The sequence below is a fragment of the Musca vetustissima genome, unplaced genomic scaffold (assembly GCF_032173495.1).
Source record: "Musca vetustissima isolate MV318-11 ecotype Yass unplaced genomic scaffold, APGP_CSIRO_Mvet_v1 utg320, whole genome shotgun sequence".
NCBI classification, from domain to species: Eukaryota; Metazoa; Arthropoda; class Insecta; order Diptera; family Muscidae; genus Musca; species Musca vetustissima.
Window position 1 is genome coordinate 338,322 of NW_026875384.1, and position 24,829 is coordinate 363,150.

A 24,829-nucleotide genomic window follows, 5' to 3' on the forward strand; every position below is an offset into this window, starting at 1 on the left:
AGGCCCAAGTTGTTGTTTCTTGTTTATGTGTGTGTGGGACCTTGTCCTTGCAACCTTTGTTCAGTGTTAAGTATCTGGCTCTTTTTACAAGTCAAATTGATGGTGTAGTTGTTGTTGCTGCTGCTGATTTTATGGCGGGGTTTAAATTCCACCACTTGCAAAAAATTTGTTACAACCAACAGCTGTTGTCGTCTACATATCCGAACTTTTATGCAGCAAATAATAATGATGATGTTGTAGCTGTATTAGGGTTAATAGTGCTGCTGCTGCTGTTGTATGTTGCCATCATTATAAATATACATGTGTGTTACTGTTCTTGTTGTCGCTGCTGTCTGTATATTCTCGAAAAGTAAGCTCCGTAGTAGTCAAAGAATTCACTACTTTTCCCATTCATATCCTTTGAAGGAAATGCATCCTTTTTTGTGAGGGAGTGAGTGTGTGCGAGTGTTTTACAGACAGATGTGCTGTTCTGAGTACACTGACATAAGTGGCGGTCTTCTAAGATCTTACTCAGACATTTACACAGCTGCACATGTGTACACGCACACACACATGTGTTCGCAGACGAGCAAAGGTTATAAATTGCTATTCGGCTAGGCCTTGAGTTGATTTTAGAAAAATTATTGTGTTCAGGGGTTGTGCCTTCGTCTTCTTCTTTAATTGAGGCCGACCTGCTGCGTGTATTGCCTTAAAGTTGTGGCTTGAGTTGCAATTAACACAGTTTGCTTTTTACTCACAGCCTATTTGAGTTTTTTTTTCGAAGGAAAATTATTTCCCTTCCAATTCAATCGAACACAACTTAAAGCTTTTCGGTATTGTGTTTTGTTATTTTTTTTTCTTTATGTCTGTCTCATTTGTTGTTGCTGAAGAATTGACGACGGCGCTGCTGTCATTGCAAATAACAATTTGTGCCGTTGTTGTTGGAGTTGCTGCTGCCGTTCAAGTTTAACCGATCGTAACGTATTTGCTGCTTCTAATGATGCATTCATTTAGTTGAACTTGTTCCTCGGCTTCAAGTTGTTGGGTATCCTTTTACGCTCATTATGGCTGTTTCTTGAGCTGAATCTGAAGTAGTGCAATGGGGGAGAGAGAGAAGAATAAGAAGAAGATTCATTAATATTTGTTGTCTGGTAAATTTAGGGGCAATTTGTGTGTCTGGGGAAATTGGTGGTGGTGGTTGTTGTGTTTGGTGTTGGTGTTGTCGGTGGCGTAGGGAGAGCGGTCAAGCAAACAACTTGCCCTTCTTTGGTTAAATGGTTTTGCTTTCCAATTGTGAGTGTCTTTTCATGGTGTATTGTCCAATTGTGTTAGCAATCTTTTTGTGTTCTTTTGGCTGCAGAGTTTCGAATGTGTTTTTTTTTGGCAATGACCAATACAACATCTACTGACATACAAACATATGTACATTTGAGTGTAAATGCTTTTTTTTTTGTAAGCCCCAAACATGTTGGTTGTGTTTTTTGTTTTGTTATTGTTGTTAGTGTTTTGGATGGTGTTAGTGTTTTTCTTTTTGTTGGCCATGATGGTGTGAACAATTGTTGTTTTTGTTGTTTGCTGTTAGGCATTGCGTGTGTGTAATTAGTTTTTCTCGTTTTGATGGTTTTTTGTTATATTACAGTGTTTGGTTTTTCGTTTTCGGTTTGATGCATTTGTGTGTGTCTGTGCATGTGTTTTTGTGCCATATTTTACAATTCTGTTTAGTGTGTTTTTTGTTTTGTTTTGTTTTGTTTGTTTTTGGCCAGATGTGTTGCTGCAACTATTCTTCTTCTACATAAGTGCGAATATTTTTTGTTTGCCACTTCTCTTCTAGGTTTTTGTTCATTTTCTCTCTGTTTATATACAAATGTGTTTGATTGTGTGTGTGTTTTTATTTTCTTTTTTGTTTTGCTATCTTCACTTGTTCAATGTAATTAAGGTCAAGAAGTTTAAGGTTAAAAGTATTTACATCATTACACTTCGTAGTGCTATACATATAGACATACATGCAATTTGGGTACCAAACTTTTACAGCTATTTACATTTATATATTTATTGAAAACAACAACGAGAATAGAATATATAAAACCATTGGGTTATTTTAACAACAAAAATACGACAAGGTTATTACAATATTATTATTTTGTTATAGATCAAAAATGGGAAACAAATATACAAAGGTGTGTTTTTAAAATAGATATTAAAGTAATTAAGTTTTTGTTATAAAAATATTTGGAGAATACAAATTTCTATGTATATATTTAATAATACTATTACTAAATATTAAATCCATTGGGGGAGATTTATATCTAATGAATTTCATTTCAGTTACGTATGATAATAAATGTTTGTAATCAATCGCATTTCTTATAATATTTAAAACAAGACGATCCATATCCAAATTTGTGATAGTACAAATACGACCCTAACCACTAAAGGTTCGTACACAATTTACTAATATTAACTCCCACAAAAATTGTCCAAAGACCAATTGGTATCAGAAGTGTATAGATACCACAGTTATGTTTAAAGTCCAAATATTCTGTATAGAGAAAACAAGCGTTTTGTAAATACCAATTTTAATATTTTTGAATGGGGTACGAACCTTTAGTAGTTTGGGTAGTATATGTCTCATAAATAATTTCGTCCGATTTTATGTTAGGGGTTCACCACTTAATTGTAAAATACTATTGTGGTTTGCTACTTTCCAGAGCTGCTGAGTAAATCCACTTCTGAACATATTTCACATTGGTATATCTAAATTTTAACAAAATACTAAGAACATATACTAAAGATGTTACTTTTCCATGAGTTCTGGAAGGTTTTTAAAGCAGATTTTTTTCATTCTGAAGACTTTTGCTTCTAGTTTAAGAAATATGCCCACTATCTATAGAAGATATATGGAAAATACCCTTCTATAAAAGCATATTTCCGAAGATTTCTGCAAGGCTTTCCTAAGACCTCTGGATGTTCTTCGAAGGATTTTTTATCTGATCCTCTAACAATTATTCTACTTGAAGAAGACTACTAAAAGGTCCTTATGTAGAAAAATATATTAACAACGAACAAGTGAAAAAGGCCGAACTTTAGATACCTTCCACTATACATATGGGAAATTACAAAAATCTTTTAAATTCCTTGAAGCTGAGGTTTGCAAGGTTATAACTCGCGAAATATGAACATATTGCATATAATTTAAATTCAATTCTATAAAATGAAGTGTTCTTGTCAAAATCTTGAAATATTGGTAATAAATAATAAGTTGCGTTGAAGCTGTGATGGTGGTAATGTAAAAAAATGGGTGAAAATGTGTTGAAGCCAACGAGTTTTTTTGTATTCGTTCCCGATTTGTGGCTAAACTACACAACGCACGCACATGTGATCAGTGACTAAGTTGCAGAATACCCCATGGACAATATGGTTCTAATGTATGATTTTTCGATATAATCACTGCATCCACCCAAAAAGGATGCTGACATTTTGAAGCCGGATTTTCGGTGTTTTTTGAATTTTTCTTATAATTAGGATGCGCATCCAGATAATAGAAAAAACTAATTATAGGATCGTAGAACTCGTGATTCTGCTTCGTTTAGTGTATATCTCATGAATGTGCTCACTGTAGCTTCTTTGCAATTGGGTTCCAAAGACGAAAATTTAGTGCGTAAATTTTTATAAAAAACATATTTTTTGAGTCTAAAATTAAGAAAGTCCATTCAAATTCCGTGGAACCCCGCGTGATTTTAGTTTTTTTACGTGCCGGATCTAATGAGCCCATCCATGTTGAATTCCGTCCAATAAAACGGCGGATATAGGTACCTTGAATGTGGGAAAAACTGCAAAAACTTATTTTGACAAATTCGCGTAAATAATCGCGGTTTTCTTCGAATTAATTTTACGTGCATTTATGCTTGTATTGTCAAATTCGCGAATCTGTGTGGAAATAGGTCAAAAATGCATCGATACGCGAATAATATGCGTATTTTATCCAAAATTGATTGTGGAGGCACATCCGCGGTTCTTAACCGATCCTTTTAAAATAGGTGTCATTTTGCGTATTTTCATAGGAGATTACTAAAATCGGATGCGCATAAAAATCGTATGCACGTTGCGTGATTTTTAGCCATTCTTAGGGTTTTTGCATAGTAAAGTGCATCGAGTGGCACACTTTGACCGCTAAATTAAACATCGAAAAATTAATAATTATTGAAAGACATTGATTCGGTTTATACGAAAATCGCATGCGCATCAACTGATTTCAACTAATTCGCGAATTGCAAGCTTTTCAATATTGATCATTTTTATGTATTGTAAGTGCAATATATTTAGCCATTAATGACGTCGAAACTCTTTTCAGATGAATCTGCCGATATTTAACAATCATCTAAAAGAATTTGCAGAAGAAAGCGTCGTATATTTTAGAAGATTAAGGCAAAACCGTATCCTCTTAACCGTACTAAAAAAATCGAAAATTCAAAAAAAAAATTGTTTTAATTCAAAAATTAATTTATTTTATTTTCCGATATCTTCATGTTTCTATTTGTTTTTCGCGACTATTAAACCGTATTTCAGTGCGATTTGACTAGTATGCAAAGAAAACAATGGTGTTTAACCATTTGTGATAAAATTCGCGAATTACAACAAAAAGAAATTCATTTAATTTATATTTGAAATACAAGATTTAAAACCGCTATAACTTTTGTGCGCAGCATCCGAATTTGTGAACGCGAACAGATTTCGAATCAGCATATTTTTCTTAAACTATGTACCAAAAATCATAAATGTGCTCGCAAAAAATTTTTTCAAATTTTTTTTAATGGAATTTTAAAAGAATTTTGTAATTTCCCATATACTGATAGTTACTTGAAATGAAAATATGGGGAACATAGCAAAATGTATACCAATACGACAATTTTACAGCGCAATTTTTTGTAATCCAAACCCGACTGTTACTGTAGATGTGAACCGATGTTGACGTCGCATGTTGGCTATTTGAAGCTATCACCAAGGTACACAATATTTTATTTTAGGGGTGGGGTGGAAGCTGCTGGTTCAATATGAAAATTTTGGAAGGGAGATGTGCTAGCATATACAACAACAAAATACTAAATTACAGTGAATTCTGCGAGAAGTTTTATACCCCAAAAATAGCCTAGCGAATAGATATTGTACCTGCCCAAAAACTGAAATGTCAAAGTACATCCTCTGGGGTTAGAAAATGCGTGGTAGTTTTTTATCCACTAAGAACGCGAAAAGCCAAATTACAGTCCTTTCGAAGTAAAATAAAAATCATTTAACATGACGTTTATATGTGAAAATATGGACCTATACTGATAACATATTGTTTGTCCTCAAATAACCTGGATTTCTAATGTCTGTGCAACATTTTAGAGCTCTATCTTAAATATTTCGATATCTATAGTGATTTATTTGGAATTATGTACAATACACCTGTTTTGGTACACAAAACTTTTCAATGCCTAAAAATGTGTTCCCAGTCTCTTTTTTAGTTTCATCTTTTCACATTTAATAAAAATGGTGTGCATTTCAAATAAATATATCCTTTGAAATAATATTGTAAACTCTGAAGTTCATTAGGTCGGATTTATTATTATACTAAATCCTTCAAAACAAAATGGTCAATTTTTATTTGGAAACTTAACCAGAGTTACATAAATGTCCTTGGCTATATTACAAATCACAACGCAATAGCAACAAGACCCTTTTTATGTATTTATTTTTTATGAGAAAATAAAAAGCTGTTGATATATCAAATATCAAGGGTCACTTGCATTATAGACAACAAAATCTTATATTTCAATAAAATTTCAGGAAATTTATGAAAATTCAATTAAGGCATCCACTTCAAGTGTATTATGTAATGAATAATGGAATGTGTTCAAACAAAAACTGAAGAATGACAGTTTGTCAGATATTTTGTGTGTGTATGTGTATTTTTCCTGGCTCTTGTTGGGATTGACGAATCTTTTTATGATTTCTTTATTTGCAGGTATTTTGTTTGTTTCATTGGAATTTATTTAACAAATTGTATGGTCTCACTGTGATATTTTACGCAAAAAAGAAGAAAAGAACAAATAAAATGTCGCTCTTTTGTCAGGTCGCTACAATTTCAATTTAATATTGAATACGCATCGTGGAAAATGTCATCCAGGGTGGAGGTTAAATTGTTGTTGTATTTTTTTGTATCATATTTGTTGTTGTGTTTTTGTCATGCGAACGAATGCTTGTCATTTAATTTTTTTTTTCGCAAATAACAAGTATTTGTTCTCCACTCCAATACCTTTGGTGGCTGCTGCTGCTGCTGTGAAACATTGCCATATTTCAACATCAGCCAAACTGGCTGGATGGCTGGCTGCCTTGTTTATTATGTGACAGGGATATTCTGACAAACACAATTTTGTTGCTGCCACTTCTACTGTTGTTGTTTTTGTTGTTGGAATATTGTATAAATAAATTTATAAGTGTTTAAATAAATTGTAACAATAAAGAATTCGCAAACGAGAACTGCCTTCATGAGAGAATACAACAGCAGCAACAGCAACAACAGTAGCCATTTTTGTTTGCTGGAACATACCAAAGCATCCATAAAATATTCAGCGGAAAAGGAAACCGGATGAAAAATCATTTTGGGAAAAAAATTGTTAAAAAGAAACTACAACAACATATTCGATAAACATTAAATATTTGTGAGTACACATTCAAAAAAGCAAATACGAAGAGTTATTAATCAAGGAGAAAAGTCGACTAATTTATACCCTATATTCGATATTGTCGGCAATAAAGGTGTCCAAAGGTTTAATTCCCTATAAAATTTTAAATTCCAATGATCAAAATTAATATCTTTAAGTTCGGCAAGGTCAAATAATCATACACTCCACTATAAAGTGCACATACAAAATACCTAAAATCGTTCGGAACATTTATATGGGTGCTTTTTTATCTTGGTAATTGTGGCCTCTAGAGCGACCAGAAAACAAACAAAAATAAAATGTTTAGTCCATTTCATCCCCTATATATTAACGGATCATTATCAAAAACAATAGGGGTTTTCTTAGGCCAGAACACATCGCACATAATGGACATACAGATGGACAGTCGGTGTACTTAAAGGTGGTCTAATTCTGATGAAGAATTTTTATATTTTTGGAGATACGCTATGAATATTTCGAATAAATCGGCAATATAAAAAATCAGAACCTATTTTTTACGAACTCAACCTGCAAAATAGTGAACACAGCGCACATAATGGACATATGGACGGACAGTCGGTATACTTAAAGGTGGGTCTAATTCTGATGAAGAATTTTTATATTTTTGGAGATCAGCTGATTAGTGATTAGTGATAACCAATGACTGGAACCTCAGCATCCTGTGTCCCGTGCACAAAAAGGAGATAAGAAGATATTTGCATAGATATAGATATTTGAAAGATATAGAGGCATACGTCTCCTTTCCTTCGCATATAAAGTCCTATCGTACTGTGTGATCAACTGAAGCCAATGGTCAATGACGTTATTGGACTATACCAATGCAGCTTCAGGCCTGGAAAATCAACCATTGACCAGATTTTCTTTCTGCGCCAAATCTTGGAAAAGACCCATGAAAACACATCGGCACATTTCACATTAATTATAAAGCCGCATTCGACATCCCAATCCGCGAAGGGGTGTTTGAAGCTACAAAGTGAATACGGATATGAAGGATAACATTAACTGGCACAAGGTCAGAAGATATAGTCGGAAAGGACCTCTAGGAGCCCCCAATACCAAACGAGGATTCAGACAAGCTGAAAGTTTATGAAAATTTTTAATATCCTGCTGGAAAAGGTCATGCGAGATGCAAATGTACAGCATATGATACTCACCAACGACGACTACATCGACATAATGTGTCGAACATTTGAACGAATGGTTCAAACATTAAATAAATTGAGAAGGAGTCTGCCAATGTGGTACTGGCAGTAAATGGCGAGAAGTCCAAACTGATGGTATCAACGCGCAAGAGTCCAGTAGACTCGGACCAACTGTGGAACTTGAGAACTACTGCTTCGAAGTAGTTTATATACCTCAGTACCGGCATAAGAAAAACAAACGACATCAGTTTTGAGATACAGAGAAGAATAGTGTTGGCAAAACAGATGCTACTATGGTCTACGTTCAGAAACAAGGCCACCTCTCGCCAGACCATACTCACACTCTAGAAGAGACTGATACTACCGGTACTCTTGTAAGGATCTGAAGCATGACAGGCAGCACTTGGAGTGTTTGAAAGAAAAATTCTCCGGAAGATCTATGGGCTGATCTACGGAATATCGTTGTCGAAATGAACCATAAGCTCGGCTTATGGAACAAATGTTCTGCCTCAAGCCATCTAAGTAATTATAACTCAAATCAAGTTGTATATACCAACAAGACTGAAACAAAAGTAAATAAAATCTGGTTTTAAACGGTCGGTTATACCTCAACTTCGAGGTGAATCTCTAAACTTCAAAAATTTTTTGTGGTATAAACGAATTTATTGCAATTTGCTTCGAAATCAATTAGTACTCCCCTTTGTAAGCTTTAAATTTGCTCCTTGGAAATCGTAGCATACTTTAAGTTGTAACAAACATAATGCAAACTGAAGCATAATTTTAGGTGATGCCAACAATAAATCTAGTCAATATTTTTTTATAATATTTTGTTATTGACTTTTAATTAAGTTCCCAAAACCGAAAACCTTAGAGTATTCATTTCTAATTAGGTCCAGCTTCCGTTTGTGATTGCTTTTTCCGAAATATTTGTTATTAATTTCTAAGCTTGAATGTTGCCGCCGAGTCCAGCATCATTCGGAATCATTGTTATTCAAGTCTCACATCACATTGAAGTGATGTGTATGTGATTCGCCACATATACACATATGTATGTATGTGAGTGATTAATTGATATTCCACTGAAACTAACCTTGAATTGCCCTTCTGCCGAGATCCGTGATTCATTTCATTTTCATGAGAATTCTATGGAGTTTGATTTGAACATAAAAAAATACTTCTGCTACTACTACTGGCATCAGTAGTTTTGTTGCTGTTGCGTTTTTTCGTATGGCTTTTATTCGTCACGTTTATCATGGCCCCGCAAAAAAAAATGAAATGAAAATTATGAAAGCGTAACCACATAAATAATGAAACTTGTATACATATCTGTGTATGTACATATATATGTATATAAATTATATGGATTTTTTATTTTTGTAGTGTGTGTGTTTGGTAGTAGGCCCATTAAACTGCCTTATCATAATTTAACTGCAGAAAATATTTTATGAGCGCTTATGTTTAATAGTCATGACAATACAACAATGTAAACATGCTGCAGGGGTAGTCATAAAAATCTATTGCTTGGTGGAGAGGATGGGAATAGTTTTTCTGCTGCCCTGTTAGGACTTCATATATTATTATATAGTGAAATCGAAAATAAATGGAAAATTGGGTTCATTCATTCAGTAACATCCAACTGGAATCCTTAATTATTGGCTGGTCACATCCCGATTTTAATTCAAAACTTTTTGTCGCCACCAAGAAGAATATTTTTAGTCTCATTTGTATAACAAAAGAAAACGAATACTCCGTTGCACGATTCATAAATTTCAAACCATATACATCAATTCGGCATTTGCGTGTGGCCAAATAAAAATTCACACGAAATATAATTTTTCAAAAAACCACATAATTGTTTTTTTTTTCATTTAGAAACAAAATAAAGGAAGTCAATTAATTTTCATTTCAATTAATACAATTTGCAAGTAAACTCACCCAAAAGAAATAAATTCATTCCCGACAAAAACGATTATCATAATATTCGAAAACGTCAAACAAATAATGAACTCGTCGCGTTGCTATATGGAAGATATTGTTTATTTTTTTCTCATATATATTCGAATAATTTTTCAGTAATTTGTTGTTTGTTCTCCAGTGTGGAAATGCATTAAGTTATTTTCATTTAGATCATATTTTATAAAAATTCAACATTTTAATTACTTTTTATACACACATGTATCGAACACATGCACACAATCGCGCCATTTCCTCAATCTCTGAACAAAAAATTGTTGTTGGTAGAAAAGCTCGAAAAATGCTAAGCAATGAAAATGAATTTCATTTTCATGTCTTAATTGAAAATGTTCATAGCTAATAATAATAACACAAAAAAAATACAAAACGATCGATCGAATGTGTGAGTGAACGAACGAACGAATGGACGAGTAAATTAGACATGGTCATCATTAAAAATTCATGATGCTTGGCTATCGATTCAGAAGCGATTCAGCCATCTATGACAAAATCAATTTTTGCCGTTTCTGCTGCTGATCATTTTCATTTACAAATATGGTTTGTTTCATTGCTCGCATTGCTTCCTTCCTCAATTGGATGTCTTTTACGATTCTTGTCGAAATGAAAATCTTCTATTTACCCCTCATATAAATATTATGTTTATTCTCGCCATATAGAGAATAATTTTAATTTTCTTGTTTATTGGCCATAAGCAGTAAATAGATTACGGCAACAAACAAGGCGGAAAGCGATTTATATGAATTTTAGATGAAGATATTGAAATTTGTATTTCACAAAATTTATGACTGTAATGTGTGGAAAATATGAGTAAAAACAAATATAGGATATTAGGGATCAAGGTCTTCAGAAAGAAGGTAATAAAATTGGATCAAATTAATAATTTATAAACGCGTCGTTTATTTTGGAAGTAGTTTAAGTCAGAGATGGCCTGTCAGAAACAGTGACGTAAATGACCGACGTATAATACATACGTCAGAAAGGAAACCTACCCAAATCCATTAGGTTTTTGACAAAATAGCTATTTCCATTAATCAATTCGGAAATTACGCATGCTTTACTCAAATCCATATAAAGTTTCAAAATTTTCTTCTCGAAAAAGTTTCAAAATTTTCTTCTCGAAAAAATTTAAAAATTTTTATCAGTTCTAGTAAGGAATAGTCAGATATATGTAAAAATAATATATATTCTTGAAAATAACTGTGAATGCTGATAATATTGATATAAATGACGTTTACTACGTTTATTACATGTTCTACAGGTATATGACGTTTTCGACGTTTACACCTTTTTGACAGTCGAAAACCTAAAAATTCGTCACACGGACCATTCCTGGTTTAAGTCCATTTTTAGGCCTCTATAAGAGGCTTAGATTTATAAAAAGATCTTTTTTCTGGTCACTATAAGAGGCGTGGATTTATAAACAATTTTTTTTCTGGCCTCTATAAGAGGCGTGGATTTATAAACGATTTTTTCTGGCCTCTATAAGAGGCGTGGATTTATAAACGATTTTTTTCTGGATTTATAAACAATTTTTTCTGGCCTCTATAAGAGGCATGGATTTATAAAAGAATTTTTAGGCATCTTTAAGAGGCGTGGATTTATAAAGAATTGTTTAGGCATCTTTAAGTGGCGTGGATTTATAAAAGAATTTTTAGGCATCTTTAAGAGGCGTGGTTTTACAAAATAAATTTTTAAGGCCTCTTTAAGAGGCGTGGATTTATAAAAGAATTTTTAGGCATCTTTAAGAGGAGTGGATTTATAAAAGAATTTTTTAGGCATCTTTAAGAGGCGTGGATTTATAAAAGAATTTTTTAGGCATCTTTAAGAGGCGTGGATTTATAAAAGAATTTTTTTAGGCATCTTTAAGAGGCGTGGATTTATAAAAGAATTTTTTAGGCATCTTTAAGAGGCTTGGATTTATAAAAGAATTTTTTTAGGCATCTTTAAGAGGCTTGGATTTATAAAAGAATTTTTTTAGGCATCTTTAAGAGGCTTGGATTTATAAAAGAATGTTTTAGGCATCTTTAAGAGGCTTGGATTTATAAAAGAATGTTTTTAGGCATCTTTAAGAGGCGTGGATTTATAAAAGAATTTTTTTAGGCATCTTTAAGAGGCTTGGATTTATAAAAGAATTTTTTTAGGCATCTTTAAGAGGCGTGGATTTAAGGCCATTATTACTTATTTTCTATAACAAAATTTAAATTTAATTTATATTTCCTTTTATGTGTCAAATATCTTTCAGTTTGACATTTCTAATTAAAATACCAATTATCATAAAAATTCATTTTTTTAATTCAAAATTTACATTATTTCAAATGAAATTGGCACCAAATATCTTTCATTTATTTCTTTTGCACATCACAACATTAAATTTTCCAAACATTAAAGAAACCCCATTTATTTTTCCACGTTTCCATTCTAATTTTGTTGTTGTTGTTGATTGGTTGGTTGGCCTCTATGTCTAGTGTGTTTAGGTGTTGAATTTTGTTTGCCGTCCAGGCACACCGGTCGGCTGGTGATGATGTAGATGATTCGAATTGAGGCGAGTATTTATTTTATTTCAATGGAAAGCAACGAAGAAAGAAAAAAAAATCACAAATAAAAACATTGACAACAAAATATAATAAACAAAAAACAACCGGCCGACCGTCCGACAGCAGCGTCTACAAACTAAAGTTTATTTTTGTAAACGAATTGTAATGGTTCCCCCAGAGGGTGTTGGGTAGAGGGGGGAGAAAAACAAACTGTGAGAAACAATGCTCGCATTTGACCACAGATAGTGTAGTTGGAATGAAGGCTGAACTTGACATTTGCAAGGTGAATGTTGTGGAGACCCCTAGGGAGGCAACATCAGCACATGGCAGGGGTAACACCACCACACCTGTAACAACTTGTTTATCAAATTAAAATCCAAACAACAAATTCAATGTACGTTGTTGTAGTTTTTCATTTTCACCTTGTCTCTTTTCATTTCATTTGTGGCTGAAATAAAATTGTGATAATCGCACACATTTTTGGCCTATAGAGAACTTCTTTAGCAGCATCATCACATCACCATCATCGCACATTTGGTTGTTGTGTTGGACGTTGGAAGTCGGAAGATTTCATTGTGTTTTATTTTAATTTAAATTACATTTTGATTGATTTGACCTCTGTTAAGCATTAACAAAGAATTTTTGTAATGTCACTCAGTGTGTGCGTGTGTGCGTTCGTTCGTTCATCTGTGGCATTGTAAAAAATCGGAAATTAATTTTCTTTTCATTTAGCTGTTTGTTTTTATCATTATTTTTTAATCATTCGATGTTCTGTTGTATCATTGATAATATGTTTACATTTGTTGTTGAAAGCTTAAATATCATCAATCATTAAAGAAATGTTTATTTATTGGTGGTTTCATTTGGGGAAAATGTAAAATTTTATTGTTTGTAATTCGAAATGTGTCGATTTATTATTTTTTAAGATATGAGAAGGTAAAGACCCTTGGCGAACAGCATGGTGCAATTATTAGCAATTGTTGCTTGCACATAGAAGGTCGTATATGGACAATACCCCACCTCACCTCATTCAATGGACGAATTTTATTTCATTTTCAAATAGAAAATATTTTTCTAAAAATTCAAAATTTAGAGTGGTAATGGGAAGAAGTTTTCGGAATCGGTTTGATATAGAATTATAAGCACATGTCTTTGGTCGAAATATCTTGATAAGCTGTTAATGGTTTCAAGTGTAGTTTAATGTCATCGTATTGAGGTACGACACACCTGCAAATTAAAGAAATCTATGAGAACAAAATTCAACAGAATTCGGTTCGAATTTTCCGGCATTGGCTTATGTGACATCATCCATTGGAATAATTAATCTTTGGATTCTATATTATTACTATAAGTGATTCTTCACCAATCATAAAGCTTTGAAGCATATCGTTACGGAACGACTGCGAAAAAAGCACTTCGAAGACAAATTGTAGCCTGTTTCTTCGGAAAAATGGACAGGTGACGAAAATTTTACTTGAAAACGAAAGGTCACTTCTGAGTGGTACATATCAATTAGTTTGCCTGAAGCCTTCAGAGGAATGTGGAATTGATATGCCATACTCCGGACATCATTGACTAGCAAATATATATATATATATATTGCACAATTCTAATGCGACGGATAAAAAATTGTCCGACAATTCGAAATTTGCCATATTTTGTTTTTTTAATAAAAGTCCTAGTTTCACTTTTTATATTTCCATTGAATGGAACAACTCCTCACTCCCTATCAGATAATAAAACCGGTTAAATACGTTATATGAATATCATTGGAGAACTAAACGCGATAAATTTATTGAACCGTATTATCTGGTTTATTATCTGAATATCCGGTTCAAAAATTTAGAACCTGACCTATGGCGAAGGTGTGGATTTTTTTAATAAATATTTTTTGAAGTGCCCATAAGGCATGGATTTTTTAATACATATTTTATCATGGACCTACAAGGCGAGAATTTTTAATTTTTTTTTTAAATTAATATTTGAAGAGACATACGGCGTCGATTTTTAATAACAATTCTTTGAGTACAAAGAAGGCGTGAATTTTGTAATAAATATTTTTTTTCATGGACCTACAAGGCGAAAATTTTTTAATAAATATTTTTGAACTTGAAGCAGTGGACTTACATCGTAAAACCTAAACAAATTGGGTAATCAAAATAATTCGATATTTTACAACATTGTTTAAATATTTATTTATTACACACACAAAATAAAATCTTTTCTTTTTTCTCTAAATTTTCAATTACAATTGGATTAAAATTGTTTTATTTTTTATTATTTGATTTGTTTTGTAAAAAACTTTTCAAACGGCTTTTTGAATTTAAGAAAAAATAACCATAAAATTAGCTTCAATTGCAAAATTTCAAACTCGATTTAAACAATAAATAAACCCCATTTCCAATTCATTGATTTTTGTTTTTTTACATGATTTTTTGCCAACAACAAAAAAGTAAAATAAAAATAAAAAATACAAATAACTGTCAGACCCTTATTACGTTTAATTTGACTTTGATGCCATCACTTAGGCGTTTATTATAACAACAACAAAATACGAAAACTAAAGAAAGAAATATGACATGAACAAGAAAAACTTTTTCTTGATTCATTAAATATTTACACGTCTGACTAGTTGCGAACGCGTAAGGAATACACCAACAATGAGAAGATGTTGAACAAAAAAAAATAAAATAAAATATAAAAAACGTCACAACGGCGCCAAAAGTTTTGATATTTGTGACATGAAGAGGACGGACTATAATTTCTCAAATTTTCGAGAAACGCAACACGCACACACACTCTCCAAAACTTATAAATTTTTGGTTACTCGCCATTCATGGACTTTGATTTCATTGACTGCAATGGCCAAGACCAAGTCCATAATTGTGTGAGGGAATGGTTCCCATGTGTCAAAGATACCTGAATATTTGTTTGCGAGTTTTCTGTTTATTTTTTTAAATTTAATCATTTTTTTAATTAAAATTATTCAATGTGAAAGCGATATGTTTCAGATTTTTAGAAAGCCTTTTTAAATTCAAAAATTCATTGCATGAATCCTTCCCATAATCTGCTGAAAAAACGCGCATATTATCTCTACAAGTAGTTTTGACATTCATGATGTTGTTATTGTTGATGTTCTTGCTGCTGGTTTTTTCTTCGGGTTTCATGCCAAGATTTCATTAGAATTGTTAGCAAACTTCTTGAAATACCATAAACGAAACTGACTTGACATAAAACCAAAACAAAAAATCCAACTAGTAGACCAAACCTAGCAGCAACACTTTAACATAGTCCTGTATATTCCTCCTTTCCCTCCCTTACCCCCCAAGACGTTACGCCTTGCTAACAATAACAATGATGTTCATAAACTTAAAGGAGAAGACCATATCTGCAAATGTGTATCCGCATGAAGAAAATTGCGTAGCCTAGTCCTAAAATGACTATGTGTGTGTGTGTGTGTGTGCGTACGTGATTTTATGTTGCTTTAACTCTCAACCTTTTTTATGTGAAACTGATAAAGATAATAACAACAACAGCAAAAACATCATGCGAATACTAGTTCATCGAGTTGAAATTCTTGTTTGGCTGTTATGTTTTTTTCTGAGTTATGCTACGCGAGCAGACAATGTATTTGTGTGTGTGTGTGGGCCACAGACAACCACAATTATTCCACTCGCCCAACATTTTTGCTTGTACAGCCTTTTGTAGTAATTCTTCCCGCCAGCCATTTGTCGCCGAGCAGCCATCATCGGCGTTTGACTTTCATACAGAAGGCCTATAAAAGCTAAATTTTTATGTCGGAAATCCAGACATTTAGACGACAAACGTTCCATTAAAATGAATGAAAATGGAATGGCAACGAGTCTTTTTGCTGTTTCTTCTTCATCCAAACATTTGTAAATGGGTGCGTTGGGTATTGGAACGATTCCTCCCATCCTAAACCAGTTTAGGGCATGTATATATGTTGAATGTGTGTGTGTGAGCTTGTGCAGGAAGCCCATTTAGATTGTCCTTTGAAAAAATAACAGAAACCGGCAAAACTTAAGCGCTATTGTGTTGTCAGTCAGTCAGTCAGCCATTCATTCACACACAAACCCATAGTTGGTTATAAATGAACAGGACATGTATGATAACGAAAGCGCCAGAATAACAACCTTATTGACAATGAAATGAAATCACAAAAAAAAATGTGCGGCGGGAAGAAAAACAGAACAAGAATGACGACCATTTTGCTTTGGTTTTAAGGAATTTCATGGAGATTTCCATTTTTTCGAAAAGGGGATAATATTTTAAAGGCGAAATGTGACAGTTGACATGTGAAAATTATCTCAATCAAATTTGTCAACATAAAGTTAGGATACGATGTCTCTCAACAAGAAAAATAAAGAAGGATATTAATTCCGATCAATATTACATGTGTAAATAAATGTAATTCTTTAGTGATGCTCAAAAATTTTTTTTAAAAAAATATTTTTTTTTTGAAATTTGCTACAACAATTTTCATAATTTAAAATGACAGTATGAACTTCAAATTTATTATCACAAAGTTTAAATGCTTTTGGGCCTAGAAATTTCTTTTTTGAAATAATTTTTTTTCGAAAAGATTTCTATCATATTTTGACAGTTCAAATTTCAAATCGAAGTCACATCGTTATATGCAGATATGGATTGCGGAGGTCTTCGAAATTACACACAGGTTTTATTATTTGCTTTATATAAGGTATGTTTTTATCAACGCGTTTTTTTTAAGTTGATCAAATCGGTTATTGAATTTGTTTCAATTTAATAAAGTTTACAAGATTATAAATATTGACCCTTTCTAGGCTTTGAAAAAATAATGGAATCGCCTAATATTGGGTTTATAAATATTCAACCAACAAGGAGTAGACCAATGGTTCCCATATTCAAACATGGTCCAGGCTTGGTAAAGATAATAGGTTGTGCAAAGTTTGGTTTAAATCGGGCATTCATTTCGTCTGAAATTATATCTATATATATAAAAGAGCTTAGTGTTAAGTGAGTGAGTGAGTGAGTGAGTGAGTGACTGACAGATCATCGCCCAGACGAAACGGCTAAAGCTAGACGCTTGAAATTTTGAGTGTGGGTTGGTGTTGGTGTGTAGGCGTGAGATAAGGCTGGGTTTTTGGAAATTCGAACTAGAAGGGTACGAAAAGTACTAAAATGTACCAAATATGGTACCCTTTGTATTAGGCGAACGGGAAGAGCTAGAATTCTGAAATTCGGAATGTGGGTCACTGATGTAAAGTTAGGAAGATGTACAAAAGCGTTTTTGGAAATTCGTACTAGAACGGTACGAAAAGTACTAAATGTGATACCATTTGTATTTGGCGAACCGGTAGAGCTAGAACTCCGAAATTTGGATTGGTGGTCGCTGAGTGTAGGATAGATGTACCAACGGGTTTTTGGAAATTCGAACTATAAATATCCGAAAAGTACTAAAATGTACTTAATTTTGTACAATTTCGTAGCATGTGAATTGATAGAGCTAAAAACTTGAAATTTGGAATGCGAATTAGGGATGAGATGTAGAGTCCATTTAAGGAGATGGTTTTGGAAGCGTGTACTCATGTGTACGAAAAGTACTATATGGTACTATATTTGGTACAAATTTAATTTGGAGATACAAATCGAGCTGGAATCCTGAAATTTGAAATTAACATTACCGTCGGAGTGTAGGACTGGTAATGTACGTAGTTTTGGAATTTTTTACCAGTTTCAGTAATTTATATTCATGGGTACTAAATTTGGTACAATTTGAATTTTATGCGAACCAATAGAGCTAGAATCATGAAATTTGGAGTCAGGATCACTGTTGGGGTGTAAGATCAAGATATGTAGGAAGATTTAAAAATTTTTACTAATGTGTACTGAATTTGGTACAATTTGAATTGTGGGTGAACCGACAGAGTTGGAATCCCAAATCTTGAATTTAGGATCACTCTGGGGGTGAAAGTTTGGGTTAAGTGGGACGTTTTGGAAATTCGTACTACTGTGTACTAAATTTGGTACAATTTGAATTGTGAGTGAACCGAAAGAGTTGTAATTCTGAAACTTGGATTTAGCATCTCTGTTTTTGGTAAGTAAGAAGTTTTCGAAATTCGTACTACTGTGTACTAAATATCGTACAATTTGAACTGTAGGTGAACCGAAAGAGTTGGAATCCTAAAACTTGGATTTAGGATCACTGTGGGGGTGTAGGATTGGGGTATTTAGGAAGTTTTGGAAATTGGTACTACTATGTACTAAATTTGGTACAATTTGAATTGTGGGTGAACCGATAGAGCTGGAATCCTGAAACTTTGCGTTAGGATCACTGTGGTGGGTTAGGATTGGGACCTGTAGGAAGTTTTGTAAATTCGTACTACAGTGTACTAAATTTGGTACAAATTGAATTGTGAGTGAACCGATAGAGTTGTAATCCTGAAACTTGGATTTAGGGTCACTGTATGGTTGTAGGGTTAGGGTAAGTTGGAGGTTTTGGAAATTCATACTACTGTGTACTAAATTTGGTACAATTTGGATTGTGAGTGAACCGATAGCGTTGGAATTCTGAAACTTGGAATTAGGATCACTTGGAGTGTAGGTTTAGGTTAAGTAGGAAGTTTTGGAAATTCGTACTACAGTGTACTAAATTTGGTACAAATTGAATTGTGGATGAACCGACTGGGGTGTGGGTTTAGTAAGAAGTATTGGAAATTCGTACTACTCTGTACTAAATTTGGTACATTTAAATTTGAATTTGGAATCATTATGAGAGTGTAGGATCGGGGTATGCAGGAAGTTTTGTTGGAAGTAGAAGGGTACGAAAAGTACTAAAATGTACCAAATATGGTACCCTTTTTATTAGCGAACGTGAAGACCTAGAATTCTGAAATTTGGAATGTTGGTCACTAATGGAAAGTTAGAAAGATGTGCAAAAGGGTTTTTGGAAATTCGACCTATAAGTGTACTAAAGGTACTAAATTTTACTGAATTTAGTTCCTATTGTATATATATTGAACATATATAGCTGGAATCTTGACATTTTAAATGGAATACAGGTTGGGAAGTGGTGTTGATGTACGGAAATGGTTTAAGACATTCGTACTTATGTGTATAAAAGTGTAAAATGGTACTAAATTCCGTACTAATTACTCTCAGTTGAGTGTGTAGAGATGGAATCGTGATAATCGGAATTAGCTTTATCGTACTTATTTGTACAAAAGTACTAAATGGTACTAAATTTGGTGGAAGTTGGATTTAGGTGAACAGATAGAGCTGAAGTCTTCAAATTGGGAATTAAAATGACTGTTGGAGTGTAGGACTGAGGTAGATTATGAAATTCGTACTTATTGGTACGAAAGGTATATGTGGTACTAAATTTAGTACAATTTGGATGTTGCTTGAAAGGATAGAACTGAAAACCTGAAATTTGGAATTAAGATTTCTGTTGAAGATTGAGCTATAGAGACATCTTTGGAATCTCGTATTTATGTGTACGAAAAGTACTAAACGCACTAGATGGAGAGAGCTGGAAACCCATAATTTGGACTAATGGTTGATGTTTGAATATAGAATTCAGATATGGAAGCATATTACCTATGTGTACTAAATAGTACTATATTTGGTACAACATGATTACGTGTGAACGGATAGAGCTGGACTCCCGAATTTTTTAATTAAAATTACTGTTGAAGTGTAGTATTGAGCTATGGAGACAACTTTGGAAACTCGAATTTATGTGTACCAATAGTAAATAGAATAGAAAATTCACTAAATTTGGAATAATTTGAATTTGGGTAACGAAGAGAGCTTGAAACCTAAAATTTAGAATGTTGGTCATTGACAGAGAGTTAGAAAGAAGGACCAAAGGGTTTTTGGTACTAAATTTAGTGGAGGTGACGGTATAGAGGTAGTCTTGAAAATTTATAATTATGTGTTCGAAAAGTTCTAAATGGAATTACATGTGGAACCTGTACGTTTTTGCTAATGTGTGGATTTCGGAAAATAGTGCTTATGTGTATGAAGAGTACTTAATGGTAATAAACATGATATTAAATGTACGAATAGAGGTGGAATTCAGAACTATAGTACAACGATTTCCATATGAAATATTTTTTTTATTATGTTCCGCATACGAAGTAGCGGGTACTTTGCTAGTATATAAATATTGAAAGTGTTGCCCCTTTGTAGGGGAAGTTACAGAAGGAGTGGACCAATGGGTCCCATCTTCCTACTTAATCTAGGCTTGGTAAAGATAATAGTTTGTAAAAAGTTTGGTTCAAATCGGATAGTCCGTTCGCATGATATTATAAAATTTGCACAATTTTGACCATTTTGTGGGGAAGGTTCCAGAACGAGCCGAGGAGAAACACTAATATACCCCATTTTCGAACTTGAACTAAGTTTGGAAGAAATTATAAGATGTGTAAAGCTTGGATGAAATCGATTACTCCCTTCGAGAATTTTCGTGCGCACCAACCCGCCACACAGACAGACAGATGGACGGACGGACGGACAATTGTAAATAAACGTAAAATTGTCCGAAATGAATTTGGCCCAGAAACATGGGGTCTAAAACCAATATTTCTATGAGGCACATTTTCACCGTATCATAGTGTATACACCGTCATTAGCCATAAGGCTGAGGGTATAAAATGGGGAGGAATAATAACAAGGGCCTATACCAAAGCTGATACATCCAACTCTCATTACTAAACCTCTTGAGATTAATAATTATTTTTGTACAAAATTCCAAAGCTCCACGGTTTCATGGTTTCATTGAAACTTCTGTAGTGGACTTTAAGAGGATTTCAATTAATTGTATGAAAATTGATCCCAAAACGTATATATAATCCATTTTTACGGCTCATGCCATAAAAAAATGCCAACGGTCGTAACAAAATTCTACCATTTTTAAAGAAAATACGAATTTAAACCCTCCAATTACTCATTTATTAGCTACCCTTTTTTATTTTATGGATTTCCCCAAAAACCTAAAACGCCCCCGCAACTAACAACAATAATATCAAATTGGAAAGCATGTTAAATTTATTGACAACATCAAATCAAATATTCGCCTTCCCAGTCAATAAACTACGACTAGTATTAGCAGCAGGGCCAAATAAATATACGATAATTTGCCTCCATCGACTCAACATTCGTCAACGACATTGATTTCACAGAATTTAGTTTAATATTAATTTCACAACATTTATGAGCAAATAAAAAATAATTTTATTATTGTAATACATGAACTTTCATTAAACAATAAAAAAAAAAAAAAAAAACGAAACAAAATCCAAATCAAAGCAACCAGCAACACATTGCCATTTGATTATTCAAATTTGTATGTAAATTATGATTGAATGACAACAACCACGCAATGTATCTGAGTATGTGTGTTTTGACTGTTGTTGTTGAAAGAATATCCACAAGGTATTATAGAGGAAATTATTTTTGTGTTCTTCGGTTTCTTGTTGTTTGTTTTATGAAAAAAGAAACACAAATCTTACTTGTGGGATTAGAAGATTTATGGAATTTTTAAATATATCAGTTGGGAATTGGAAGATAAGTGAAATGAAGAAAATATTGTTGTATGTAAATTGTGTATTAATATAGTTCTTTTTTATTCTTTTCGCTTTGAGTAGTGAAGATTTTTATTGTCTGTACACGCATGAGTGATCATAAAAAATTTTAATACTCATACGCACTAGTGTTCATTAATATTAACCTTAATTCAATGCATATTTTTTTAGTACATAAATATTTATATTGATTATCAATTATGTATTGAACTTGATTTATATAAATTACAACTCAATAATGATTTCTTTTTTTTCTTTCAGGTTAATATTTCCTTATATACGTTTAGAGGTAAGATAATTATGATATAACTGAAGAATTTAAGAATGTAATCGATTCGAAATAATAAAAAATAAAAATTTCACTTTAGATTTATGGAAACACAAGAATCGATTTCGATCGTCAAAAGAGGCTTGATATGACATTTTATTTGTTGTCAAATGGTTCCCTAGGTACGTCCCTGACTTAGACCAACATATTTTTTTTTTTTTTTTGAACCAGTGATTTAAAAAAAAAATTCAATTAATAAGTGGACCAATTTCAACAAATCGAAATAACGTCATTCTAGTCTCAATTTGATACGTTGCTCAAATTTCTTGTCAATCAGACAAACATTAGGAGTTTAGTGCAAAATTTACATAAAATCGGAAGAGCATATATATGAGAGCTAAATATGAACTGATTTTCTCAAAACTTAGCACACATCATTCTAGACTTCGCTATTCGAAATTTCGTGCAAATCAAAAGAAATATAGGGGATTGGTTCTCAATTAACATAAAATCGGACGAAAATATACATGGGATCTATATATCTATATATTTCTCAATTTCAACAGGGTTTGTACTTGGACCAAGTAAATAAGATGTGCCAATTTACATCCAATTGGGATCATAATTGCGATTGGGACCATAAAGACCGGACGGACATGCATAAATCAACTCAAAAAGTAATTCTATGCATATTCTCAAAACGACCCAAGTGTAAATCTCGTTTCCTTTTGTCTGCTACAAAAATATACACAAATACATAATACCCTGTCCACAATCTTAGGTGAATTAAATATTAATAGATAGTAGACCCAGCTTAAATAAATATTAATATTTTAATATAGACCTATGTATTGAAGATAACTTGTAATTCGAGAAAATCCTGAAAGTACTATTCGAGATCTGTCAAATGAAGTGGGCCTCCATACTACATCCATTTTAGTTTTCTACACAGGGCGTTTTCTACACAGGATCTTTACTTTCGCTGAGACTTGCTAGGGAAATCGGGAAAATCCGTTAAACTAAATTCTCTTTTTCGGCATAAAGTACTACTCGAGATTTGTCGAATGATGTGGGTTCCATACTGCATCCATTTTAGTTTTTCGCAATATGGCGATCGACCGTGTATACAAAATTACATATTTGTACGTAATTTACGTTAAGTAGCTTCTATTTATTCAAATATATTGTATTTTTTCAGTTTTGTCGTTAAAAATGCATTTTATTTCAAAAATTATTTACTCGATTAACCCTTTGGGGACCACCCGGCTTGTGTCTTCGCTGAGACAATTTATCTTCACGGACATTGTTTTGGCAGTGATCTACTTTCATAAATCCATATTCTTGATGAGAGAAAAATTATATATCGATTTTGTCTTATATGTCTCTAATGGTATAACACATTTACGGCATTTTTAAGGATTATTGCGGATTTTCAAACGAAAAGGGACGTAACTTCGAACTCCGTGTTTTTGGAACGTAAACATATATTTACACACTCTTTTCGCCCCATTTTCAAGGTCTTAGCTTCATTATCCGAAAGTTGAAAATATCCTTGTGTGCGTTTTTCTATTCGCTGAAATTTAGTACATTTGGTTCTTATTAGGTACAAAATTTCTCCTTTAAAGAGTATAAATATAAAATATAAATTTCCCATATTTTGGAGTTCTTGAATTGACCCCGCTTTGGGTATAGCCTCCAAGGACGTACGCATACATGTTTTTTCGGCAATGACAATTTTCATATTCAACCAGCAAAGTTCGGCCCGGCCTAACTTAACGCCTTTTCACTTGTTATATTTTTAAATTAAGTTCAAACTCATAACTTGTAACTACAACTAAAGGTATATTTCTGTTATTGGAAAAATATCCAACCAGTTAAATTCTTTTCTGAAATATGTAGCGATTCACATTTAACGCATACTCTACAATACCCGAGGTTACTCTATATATCTATATTTTGACATAGCCCACCTATTAAAGGCCCGGTCATAACTAAAAATGTTGATGGTCCTAAACTCATTTCCAACCGAAGTTGGCTCTCCAAAAACTCCTTTGCATCCAACTTTTCATAGCTTCTATATAAAGATGGTCCTAAATTTATTTCCAACCGAAGTTGGCTCTACGACAACTCCTTTGCAACTTTTCATAGTTTCCATATAAAGGTCGAATCCATTTCAGATATTTGATTATCTTAAATTTTTCAACCAGTCTAGCTATTTGATAGGAAATTAAAAGTCCACATGAATAAAAAGTTCGAGGTTCTATTTAAACAATTTTTAGTATGATGTGGACTATTCTGCGCTCGAAATGTGTTTCACTCCGATAAATATCATAGGTCACATATAGTTCGATATGGATGAATGTATGTAGAATCATATTGATCAGTGTATTCTATTAGGGAACATTGGTATTTATTCCGATTTAAAAATAAATTTTGTTTGGATGATAATAAAAATCCAAATGTATTTATGACTTTGAAGTAATATCTCATAAAAAAACAACTTGGCCAATAAAATTAATATTTAGATTCCAAGGACTTGTTTACACAATATATTACATATACTTATTTTAAAATCTACATCTCTGCCAACTACAGCTGTTTTACTTACTTCCTTTTGATT

At 32.8% G+C, this 24,829-nt stretch overlaps 1 protein-coding gene across 3 annotated transcripts in view; it reads left to right on the plus strand.

Annotated features, from left to right (window-relative positions):
* The window catches only part of LOC133337840 (small ribosomal subunit protein eS21), a 378,405-nt gene that overhangs the window by 265,970 nt on the left and 87,606 nt on the right, over positions 1-24,829 (plus strand). The window lies entirely within an intron of this gene.